Source organism: Dioscorea cayenensis, chromosome 5, assembly GCF_009730915.1.
Source record: "Dioscorea cayenensis subsp. rotundata cultivar TDr96_F1 chromosome 5, TDr96_F1_v2_PseudoChromosome.rev07_lg8_w22 25.fasta, whole genome shotgun sequence".
In the NCBI taxonomy this organism is placed as follows: domain Eukaryota; kingdom Viridiplantae; phylum Streptophyta; class Magnoliopsida; order Dioscoreales; family Dioscoreaceae; genus Dioscorea; species Dioscorea cayenensis.
This window is the reverse complement of record NC_052475.1, coordinates 19,773,189-19,783,710: the sequence shown is the minus strand read 5'-3', so window position 1 is coordinate 19,783,710 and position 10,522 is coordinate 19,773,189. Positions and strand designations below refer to the sequence as shown.

Here is a 10,522-nt window from a genome sequence, read left to right as displayed (position 1 = left end):
CATCGTTTCTTCACTTGGTTTCACTGATGCTTCATTTCCGTATTTCTTGCTTAAGTTTTTCTATTGTTCACATACACATAATTCAATTATTTAGCCTATTTTTTGGAATTAGGGTTATTACTAGTATTCACTTTCTTACATGTGGACCGACACTCTACTTTACTCACACTATTTTTACACGATCGACACGTACACTTGCATCCCTGTCAAGTTTTTAGCGCCGTTGCCGGGGAGGATTAGTGATATTTAGGAACACTTGAATTTTCTTCACTTTAGTCATTTTATTTCTTATTAGTTTGTTTGTTTTTCTTTTACTTATCTGTATTCTTTTCTGATTATTTTTATCTTATTTGGTTTCAGTGTATGTCACCAAAGGGCAAGGCGACAAGATTGGTAGAAGGCAAGAGCAGTATAGAAAGAGTAATTGGGACTAGATTGAGAATAACTTTACTGAATGAGATAAGATCTTTGATAGTGAGTGTTGAGGGGGAGTAGTTGAACACCATAGCATAATAAGGGAACAGACATAGGACCCTTTCAGATTATTCTCGTCCCACTCTTGATGGCTCTCTGTCAAGTATAATGCGCCCACTAGTTACAGTAATAACTTTGAGCTCAAGCCTGTTTTTGTGCAGATGGTCCAAAATTCAATACAGTTCTATGGATTAATGTACGAGTATCCCAACAGTCATATTGGGGGATTCCTCGAGGTATATGGTATGCTGAAGATCAACAACATTTCTAATGACGTCATTAGACTCCACTTATTGCCATTTTCATTGAAAAAAAGAGCTAAGCAGTGGCTTCAGGCTCTTCCTCGAGCATCTATTATGACTTAGGAGCAGCTTGTCGAGTCGTTCTTACCCCATTATTTTCTACAAGGAAGAATGACCAAGCGTCAGGAGATTACAGCTTTACGCATAGTTGGACACTAAATTACTGTTTGAGCCATGGGAGAGATTCAAAGACTTGTTAAGGAAATGCCCACATCACAACCTCCCCGAATGGATAGAGGTTCAGAATTTTCATCAAGGCCTTAAACAGACTACCAGACAGCTTATTGATCCAGCAGCAAGAAGATTTCTTGGCAATAAGACCCAGAGACAGCTAAGCAGTTGATTAAAGAAATATCCATGAACAATTATCAATGGAACTTGAGAGGCAAGTCATTTGGAAAGCCACCGAGATGATTAAGGTTAATGAAGTTACAACACTAGCAGCCCTGGTAGAAGCTTTGAGCCAAAACTTTGATAACTTGTCCACTCAGAAGCCAACTACAATCCTAGTTTGTGACACGTGTGGAGGAGGACATGCCTCAATAGATTGTTCTATTGTTGGAGCAGAGCACGGACCCATCGACATAGTTAAACTTCATTGGTAGTGCCTTTCGACAACAAAGAAACCCTTATAGTGGCACTTATAACCTAGGATGGCGTAGTCACTACTAGAATGGTAAGAGACCCGCATTGGAGGAAGTACTTACTCGGTTCATTCAGAGCATGGGTATTAAAGTTTCAATAGTCCAAAAACTGATTCCAAAGCATAGAGGCATTGATGAGAAACCAGCAGGCTTCTCTGCAGAATCCAGAGAATCAAGTGGGGCAAATTGTTAAACCATAGTCCAAACATCCTCAAGAGAGTTTATCGAGTAATAATGAAGCCAATCCCCATGAGCATCGTAAGGTTATTACTCTTTAGAGTGATAAAGAAGTGGGGATGGGTAGAGAAAGGGTGATGGAGAAGGAAAAGGAACCATAAGTTGAGATCATGGGGAGTTAGGTGAAGGAGGAAGAAACCACTCCAATTGTTGAGAAGAGACACACTGCACCGGTGAAGTAGTATGTCCCTCGCCTCCCATACGTACCCATCAAGATTGAAAAATGATTGTACAGATGAAACAATTCAAGAGATTTTTAGATTTATTGAAGCAACTGCACATTAATGTACCGTTTGTTGAAGCTCTCTCAAATGCCAAAATAAGCAAAGTTTCTCAAGGACCTACTAAAAAACAAGAGAAAATTTGAAGAGGTATCAATGTTTACATTGAGCGATGGCAGCTCGACTTACTTCTGAACCGACTACTGAGGAAGAAGAAAGATCCAGGGAGTTTTACTATTCCTTGTAATATTGGTGATTTGGTAAATGAAAAAAACCCCAGCAGATCTAGGTGCTAATATAAATATAATGCCTTACATCATGTTTAGGAAACTTAGACTTAGTGACCTTAAGCCAACTAGGATGACCTTGCAACTAGTGGACAGTTCCATTAGGCATCCTAGAGAAATCATAGAAGATGTGTTGTTTAAGGTTGACAAATTTATTTTTCCGGTAGACTTTGTGATTTTAGATGAAGATATTGAGGTGCCCGTCATTCTTGGCAGGCCATTCCTAGCCACCTCCCAAGCCCTAATTGATGTTAGTAATGGTAGAATGACACTTAGGGCTGGGGGTGAGGAAGTTATGTTTTCTTTATTTGATACCATGAAACATCCTTCTACTTCCGATGATACATGTTATTTCATTGATAAGACTGATTCAATTATTGATGAATATGTGCAGGAAATTTTACACAAAGAGCCTTTTGAGAAGTCATTGGATAACCTTTACGGTGAAGAGACCGCCCCTTTACTTACACCAACATTGATTAAGTAAAACAAAAAAAAAAGAAGCATTGGCAAGAGGTCACTTTCCCCAATAAAGGCAAGAAAAAAACCTTTACCCAAGGAGGTAACACTTGAGTCAGTCAACTTCATTGGTAAGTTCCCCACTTTCTCTGATCTCGCACTTGGGTACTATTTCAGAGATATTCATGTTGGTAGTAAGGAGTTTTTCTATTTTGAACCTCCATGACATGTGTGTTTCAGATACATCAAGCTCGTGACATTAAACAAGCGCTTCTTGGGAGGTAACCCAAGCAAGATAATTCCTATTTTATTGAGTTTGAATCTTTAGTGATAGTTTTGTAGTTTTGTTTAAGTTAGAAATAAATCGCTCAGTGTGTCTTGGATTTTTCATGTGTTGGTTGGTTGTTTGTTTTCTTAGACACTAATTTTTTGCTTCCTAGGTTCTATTTGTACTTGAGCTGAACTTCAGGAAACAAGAGAAACTCTGCTTAAAATTTTAGGACTCTTATAGGCTACTTACACATGTAAGCAGGGTCATAAGCCTCTAATAGAGAGCTTTATAGTCATCTTACACTCGTAAGCTACCCCATAAAGGGGTTCCAGAGAGTCTTATGAGTGCACTTACGGTCCGTAAGTCCTGGTGAACACAGTTCAGATATTTCTTACGAGTGGCTTACGCCCGTAAGAGAGGTCGTAAGGGTCATCCAGGGAACTTTACGGGTATACTTTAAACCCTTACGGCCCGTAACCTCCATGGGATATAACCTAGGTTCCTTATGGGTATTTTATGCCTGTAAGCCAGACCGTAAGAGCAACTTAAAGAACTTTACAGGCTACATTGTAAAAGTTCTTACGGTCATAACCTAGGTTGTAAAGGAGATGTACCCTGATGAGGCAGGCCTTATGGCCGTAAGCACCCTGTAATTGTTCATTCAGAGAAATTTACGGTTGTGGCTTACAGTAATAAGTTGCCCGTAAGCACCTAGGGTTTTAGCACCACCGATGACCTTTGATCTTCATTTCGAAATTATTTTCACTGGATTAAGGTCATTGGTGCTTCCTTATCCTACTATTCTCTTTCCCTCATCTTTTTCTTCTGTTTTTGAGTGATTTTGATTGGGTTTAGACAGTTTCTAAAGGTTGTTACCGGCTGGTTTATCCATTTACCTATTTGACTCAAAATATTGTTATATTATGATTTTTGTGAGTTGATTGATTGATAATATGCTCGAAAATTCTTGTTTGAATGATTAGCAATGCTTTATGGATGTTTCAGATACATGATTTGTAAATTTTAGAGCTCCATTGTACAGGAGGGGTCCTTATGTCCGGAGCCCATAGCTTACGGCCGTAAGGGTGCCATAAAGGTAATTGATAGGGACGGAAGTGTACGTACCAATTGCATAATAAAGTGTGCGTAAGTGCAGGGTGTCGGTCCACAGGGAAGAAAGTGAATACTAGTAATAATCCTAATTCCAAAAATTAGCCTAATTAACTAATGAAGTGATGTGTGTGAATAAAAGAAACCAAAAATGGTTCGCCCGCATGAGGATGAAGTGGTTTGGCCAATCTTGTATGATGGATTGTCCTATCCTTGTTCAACTTGGGCTTGAAGCAAAAGTCCGGGGAATGTTCACCAAGATTCTAGCTATTCGGAGAGCAGGGAAGGATATACAGGGATAGTACTCTCGAGGTCCTGTCCACCAAGATTCTAGCTATTCGGAGAGCAGGGAAGGATGTTTTCACCGAGTTCAGTCTACTGTCAGGGTTATATGACATGGACTTGACCAGCACTCCACAATATTAACAGTTGCTGATCGACTTCCCTCCTAGTGTCACCTCCAAGGGAGTTTGGCATCATTTGAGCATAGGGCGGAGCTACGAGCTGAGCCTCACCAAGGCCTCTTTCCTTACTTTCCTAGCTCACAAGTATATCCAAGCTATCATGGCCCGCTCTTTTGAAGGTAGGGCCGATAGCACTAGAGTTGGAGGGGGTGGTAGGGGCTTCTATTTTTTTACAACCTTGTGGAGCATCGTCCTATCCACCTCGGCTACGCGTTGGTAGATTTCATCGTACATCAAGGCCAGTATGTATGCCTCGGTGTGATCTTCACAGGCCTGTACATCACATGACTCATCCGTGGTATGGGTATGGTCAATCAGCTCGGCAACAAGGACATGAGATGGTTGGCAACATATCTCTCCTTGGCCTTGATACATTATAACTAATGGGGATGATGGTGCTTCATAGCGGTTGTTACATCCTCACCTCAGCAGCTACCAACAAAGGGTGAGCATAAGGATGATAAGTCAGATGACAAGTCCGGCAGTGAGTCATCCCTGCCGTCAGCCACCGAGATGGCAGGCCCATCCAGTCGATCAAGTCCTTCTTGATGAAGATCAGATATTCAGGAGCTGCAGGCTGAGATAAGACAACTACCAGAGGGCCGACAGATCATCCTAGTGACACAGGCATGGCACGAGGCCGACCTCGGCCGTGCCCTAGAGCTTTTATCTCGCCTGGTCCTTCCTCCAATTCCAGATCCTCAGACTTCAACTCCCCCTTCATCACCACATCTACCGATAAACTTTGCATCGTCGAATGCTGTCGAGCACTAGTTCTTTCTTTTATTTCATTTTTTACGTTCATTATCAGTCTTTGTATTCAGTATTTTGGCAAGGGTTCGCCCTACCTATTTTGTACTTATTTTGAGACTTTTAGTATATTTTTGTTTTTAGTTCTTGTTATTTTTATTTTTGTTGAGCTTTAATGTTCTTTTATATACTTCGCTGGACTTATGTGCAACACCCATCATCCTCAATTACAAAGGGAATGCTCACTCGGTCAATTGTTGACCTTGAGTGACCTCCAACTGCTAAAGTACAACAACAGGCACACTAGACCGGTTCCAAGCATCAATGAACTCTTCAATTTGAATTGGGGAAGTAATCATATTTCACTCCCCTTCTATTCTTTTGTACATTACCTTGCATGCTTCTATTTACACACATTAAGGACAATGTATGAATTAAGTGTGGGGGAGGGTTTAAGTTTCATTGTTAATTCTTTTACATGCCAAATATGACTTACGACAGTGTATTTGTGATATAGTGGCACGAGTTTCTTACTATTAGGGTGGACACATGAAAGTTTGTTCCATTTTGAGTTCTATTGTTTTAGTGTGCACTCTGTTCTTGGCTATTCACTTAATTAGAGAACACAACATCTCTATTGTAACAACTTAGACCATTGTTGGGCTTCATTTAGTTTTGTTCATTTTACTTCATGTGGTTGAATGGAGAAAATTTTTTGCAAATTTCAAAGAATTTGTTTTGAAAAAAAAAGAAGAGAAGAAAACTTGATAAACGGAAAGAACTAACCCTTTTGAAGTGTGAAGCTACTCTTGATAAGTTGAATACTGTGTATGCCCTAACGAGAGAAAGAGCTATCTCTTTAGGAGAGTGAAAGCTACCGTATTCTAGTAAAAGATGTGGGAAGAACTACGTTTCTTAAGCGTGAAAGCCGCCCGACGAGTGCTCGTGGGAAATGGCTACCTTAGGAGTTGTGTGAAGTTACCGTCTTGCAAATAAGAAGTTATTTGTGAATTTTTGCATTTTGAAGTCCTCTAGATCAAAAGAAGTGAAGTTGATAGTTGTAACAGACACACAATGATAATCTTGAATAGAGTGTTCACTATTTTTAGAACTTGAAATTTTTAGCATTCTTGTACTGTTGAAACCCGAAGTACTTGTGAAACTCCCCAATTCTTCAGTACCTGAGGTCTTGCACTTTCTCCAGTTGATTTATAATATTTTATTTTTACTTGAAGACAAGAAAAAGCTTAAGTATGGGGGAATTTGATGAGTGCATAAAATTCATGTATTTTAGATCAATTTGTGCACTCATTCGGCATGTATTCGAACTATATTGTGATATTCGATGTTAAAACTAGTGTGTTTGACATTCTCAGGCTTAGGGCAGAACTTCAAGGTGAGAGAGAACAAAAAAAAAGAATTCCAGACCTTAAATGAAGAAGTTGGAGCTCCCTTGGCATCATTCAAATAAGGCCAAGGTAAAATTAGGTGGCTTACGGGCAGCTTATTGCCTATCTTACGGCCATAAGTAGATTTCAAAGAACCTTGCGGACATACTTATGCCCATAAGGGGGGTTCAGAGCCAAATTAGAGGACTTTATGGGCACTACTTATGCCCATATGTACCATCTAGAGGAGTTTATGACCATAGCATATGCCCTAAGGTTGGTCACAAGAAACAACATAGTGAAGCTTATGGTCCAGGGCTTACGGCCGTAAGCTGAATTGTAATACAAACAGAAGACCTTACAGATACGACTTACTGCTATAAGTATTCCATGTTCTTATGCCCATAAGCAGTCGGGTATAATTAGAACTGATGACAATTTTTAGGGCATTCTTTACTTTTCTTTTGGGTGATTCTTAGAAGCGAAGTTAGGAAAGAAATGAGACAAATTTGTAGCAGTCAAGGGATATTTGAAGGGAGATTTGGTTCCAAATTTAAGGGAATTGTAGGTCATAGCCGTCATGCTCACCTTGGTGGCGTGCGTAAAAGGTTTCTTAGGGCTTCTACGGTGATCCTCCGTCGACGTGATTGAGAAGGGGATTTTCATGTTTTTCATGTCTCCTCCTATTACTTGTATATTTAATGCTTTTCATCTTTTAATGAAGGGCTAATTTGTAGATGTTTACCGGCAGCTTATGGCCAAGGTAAAATTGAGTGGCTTACGGGCAGCTTATGGCCTACCTTACGGCCATAAGTAGATTTCAAAGAACCTTGCGGACATACTTATGCCCGTAAGGGGGGTTCAGAGCCAAATTAGAGGACTTTATGGGCACTACTTATGCCCGTATGGACCATCTAGAGGAGTTTATGACCATAGCATATGCCCTAAGGGTGGTCACAAGAAGCAACATAGTGAAGCTTATGGTCCAGGGCTTACGGCCGTAAGCTAAATCGTAATACAAACAGAAGACCTTACGGATATGACTTACTGCTATAAGTATTCCTATAAGTCTCACAACCATCTTTTCCAACTCCCTTATGGCCATGCTATTATGCCCGTAAGCAGTCGGGTATAATTAGAACTGATGAGAATTTTTAGAGCATTCTTTACTTTTCTTTTGGGTGATTCTTAGAAGAGAAGTTAGGAAAGAAATGAGACAAATCTGTAGCAGTCAAGGGATATTTGAAGGGAGATTTGGTTCCAAATTTAAGGGAATTGTAGGTCATAGCCGTCATGCTCACCTTGGCGGCGTGCGTAAAAGGTTTCTTAGGGCTTCTACGGTGATCCTCCATCGACGTGATTGAGAAGGGGATTTTCATGTTTTTCATGTCTCCTCCTATTACTTGTATATTTAATGCTTGCCCTCTTTTAATGGAGGGCTAATTTGTAGATGTTTAGGCATAGTTAAACTTAAGGATCCTCTGATTTGGCTCTGAATACCCCTTACAGGCATAAGCATGCCGGCAAGGTTCTTTAGAATATACTTACGGCTGTAAGGTAGGTCATAAGCAGCCCGTAAGCCACTCAGTTTGCCTTGTCTTTGTTCAAATAATGCCGAGAGAGCTCCAATTTCTTCATTTAAGGTTTGGAATTCTTCTTTTGATTCTCTCTCATCTTAAAGTGCTTCCTTAAGCCTGAGAATGTGAAGCACACTAGATTTAGCATCAAATTCCACAATATGTTTCTAATACATGCCGAATGTGTGTACAAAGTGATATAAAATACATGAATGTTGTGCGCTCATCAAGATTTCATAGAGTGGAAAGTGATTGGGGGTATCTATATCAGCTCTGTACTGAATCAGTTACTATTCACTCTCCCCCGATTTCTCAACTCCTTATATTTTGTGTTGCTTGCTTTTTAATATTTGTTCACACACATCACTATTTTCATTTAGGTTAAGTTTCAGGATAGGAATTAGTATTAGTAATCTAAATCTTTTCTATTGATCAATACCCTGCTTATATGAACATTTTACTACTTGATTGGCGCATACACTTGCGTCAACCCCTATCAGAAGGGTTAAAAATTTTATCATTACTAGTTCACAATCATCATATCACTTGAAATAGCATACACCCTTATTCCTGAATTTTGTAATTTGTAATGCAGGCTGCAGATATTACTGTGATGCAAACTGTCACTGCTACCAATGAGTCAAGATATGATTCTCTGCTAAGGATTTACAAGGAGATAGACTTAAGCACCAGAAAATGCGTATTCTAGGTATGCCAAAATTTCTTCCTCTCCATCTCCTTATCCCTCTTGCCTATTATAAGTTTAGAAACCTCATTATGTATTAAGGCATATCCTTTATCTTACTTTCTTCGGTTGCTTGTCTTCTTGCCCTAATGCTGTTGTTGTTCTTGATGTCTTGAATTTCCTCTTGACACTTGCGGTAAATATAAGTTGGAATTATTTTCTCTATGATACACTATTTTTTGTTCTATCTTAGCTGAGGCCAACTCTTTGTTGAGATGTTTGTAGGTACTGAGTTAGGATGTGGTGCATAGACTTGGAGGATTTAGTAGGGAAGGAAAGGAAATTGCATGGATTTGGCTAAAGGTATGTTATGCAGTTCTCAATTTAGCATAACTATGTTTAAAAAATTGTTCACACGTCGATAATAGTCATTGATAACTTTTATTAAATGCAGGAAAACTGGGATTACATCTCAAATACATGGGGTTCTAGTTTTCTAATCACTCGTTTTGTTAGTCCTATCATCTCACCCATATGTCTAACATTATTCTCACTCTTCCCTTGAAACCTTGTATAAAAACTAAGCTTGATCTGCCAGTGTATCAGTTTTCATCTGATGAGAAAGCTAAGGAAATCGAAGCATTTTTGCAACAAGAATCAAATCTTTGATATCCCGAACACTGAAAAAACGGCTAGAGTGTGTCGGGAACAATGGAAGATGGATCAATTACATTTATAATTATAAGTACAGGATGTATTAGATACTAGGTTTCCATATCTACTTAATGCTAGTAGGATGAATGAAAAAAAAACTAAATTTATGCTTTGCCTTGAGAGGTTTTCTTTAAGAATAAATTGGACTTTTCCAATCTTCATCTTCGGTATTTTTGTTAGTTCTTTACTAAGCTCCTTAAGTTGTTTATGTGAATGATTAGTTACCACAAACCCTCAGTAATTTAATAGTATTATTTTTTGTTGGTAAATTATAGTCATAGTGATGCGGAGCTTATTGAGGAGTAAGCCTGTGTCTTTTTGGACAAATGGAACATGGCCTAACAAGGGTATTCTAGTAATTTTTCAAGCAGTGGATTTTTGGTTTTTAAGGGTCTCACTTGAAGGAAAATGGGTCAACGAGCACAAATCACTAGCTCTACTTGTGAGTCATGCTAGTTTTCAGCCGAATTCCATCATCTTGGCCTCGAAAACAGCAATTTTGCCATTTTAGGAAAGATTTGATTTCATTATGTCTTAGGCTAGAAATTTCTGATTTGTAAGCCGTTTGTGGCAATAGTCTTTATTTTGTTAAACCTTTTATTTCTTGCTAATATTTGAGAATTTACCATTTTTGGTATATTTTCAAATTATCTCCTTTCTTATTGTTATTTTTGCCTATTTATTGTAAGCCTACGGGTAAGAGAAAATCAGTTTTGTGATCATTATTTCATTGAGTAATAAAGATTTTACTCTTCCCAATTCACAGCTATCTACGATCAGCGGTGTTGGAAGCTTGTTACCGGGTATTTATGCGTGAATCAACGGTCTCAAGTATACTGCTGCATCAGTTTGGTACTAGAGCCGAATCAATCATGCCACCCCGAGGACAAGGTGCGGGTCGCCCTACACAAAGGATGAAAGAGATCTATGATCGTAATG

The 10,522-nt window shown here is 39.1% G+C and overlaps 1 pseudogene; it reads right to left on the bottom strand.

Moving 5' to 3' along the window:
- Positions 1 to 920: 920 nt before the first annotated feature.
- Positions 921 to 998, bottom strand: LOC120262671 (annotated as a pseudogene).
- Between the last annotated feature and the right edge of the window lie 9,524 nt (positions 999 to 10,522).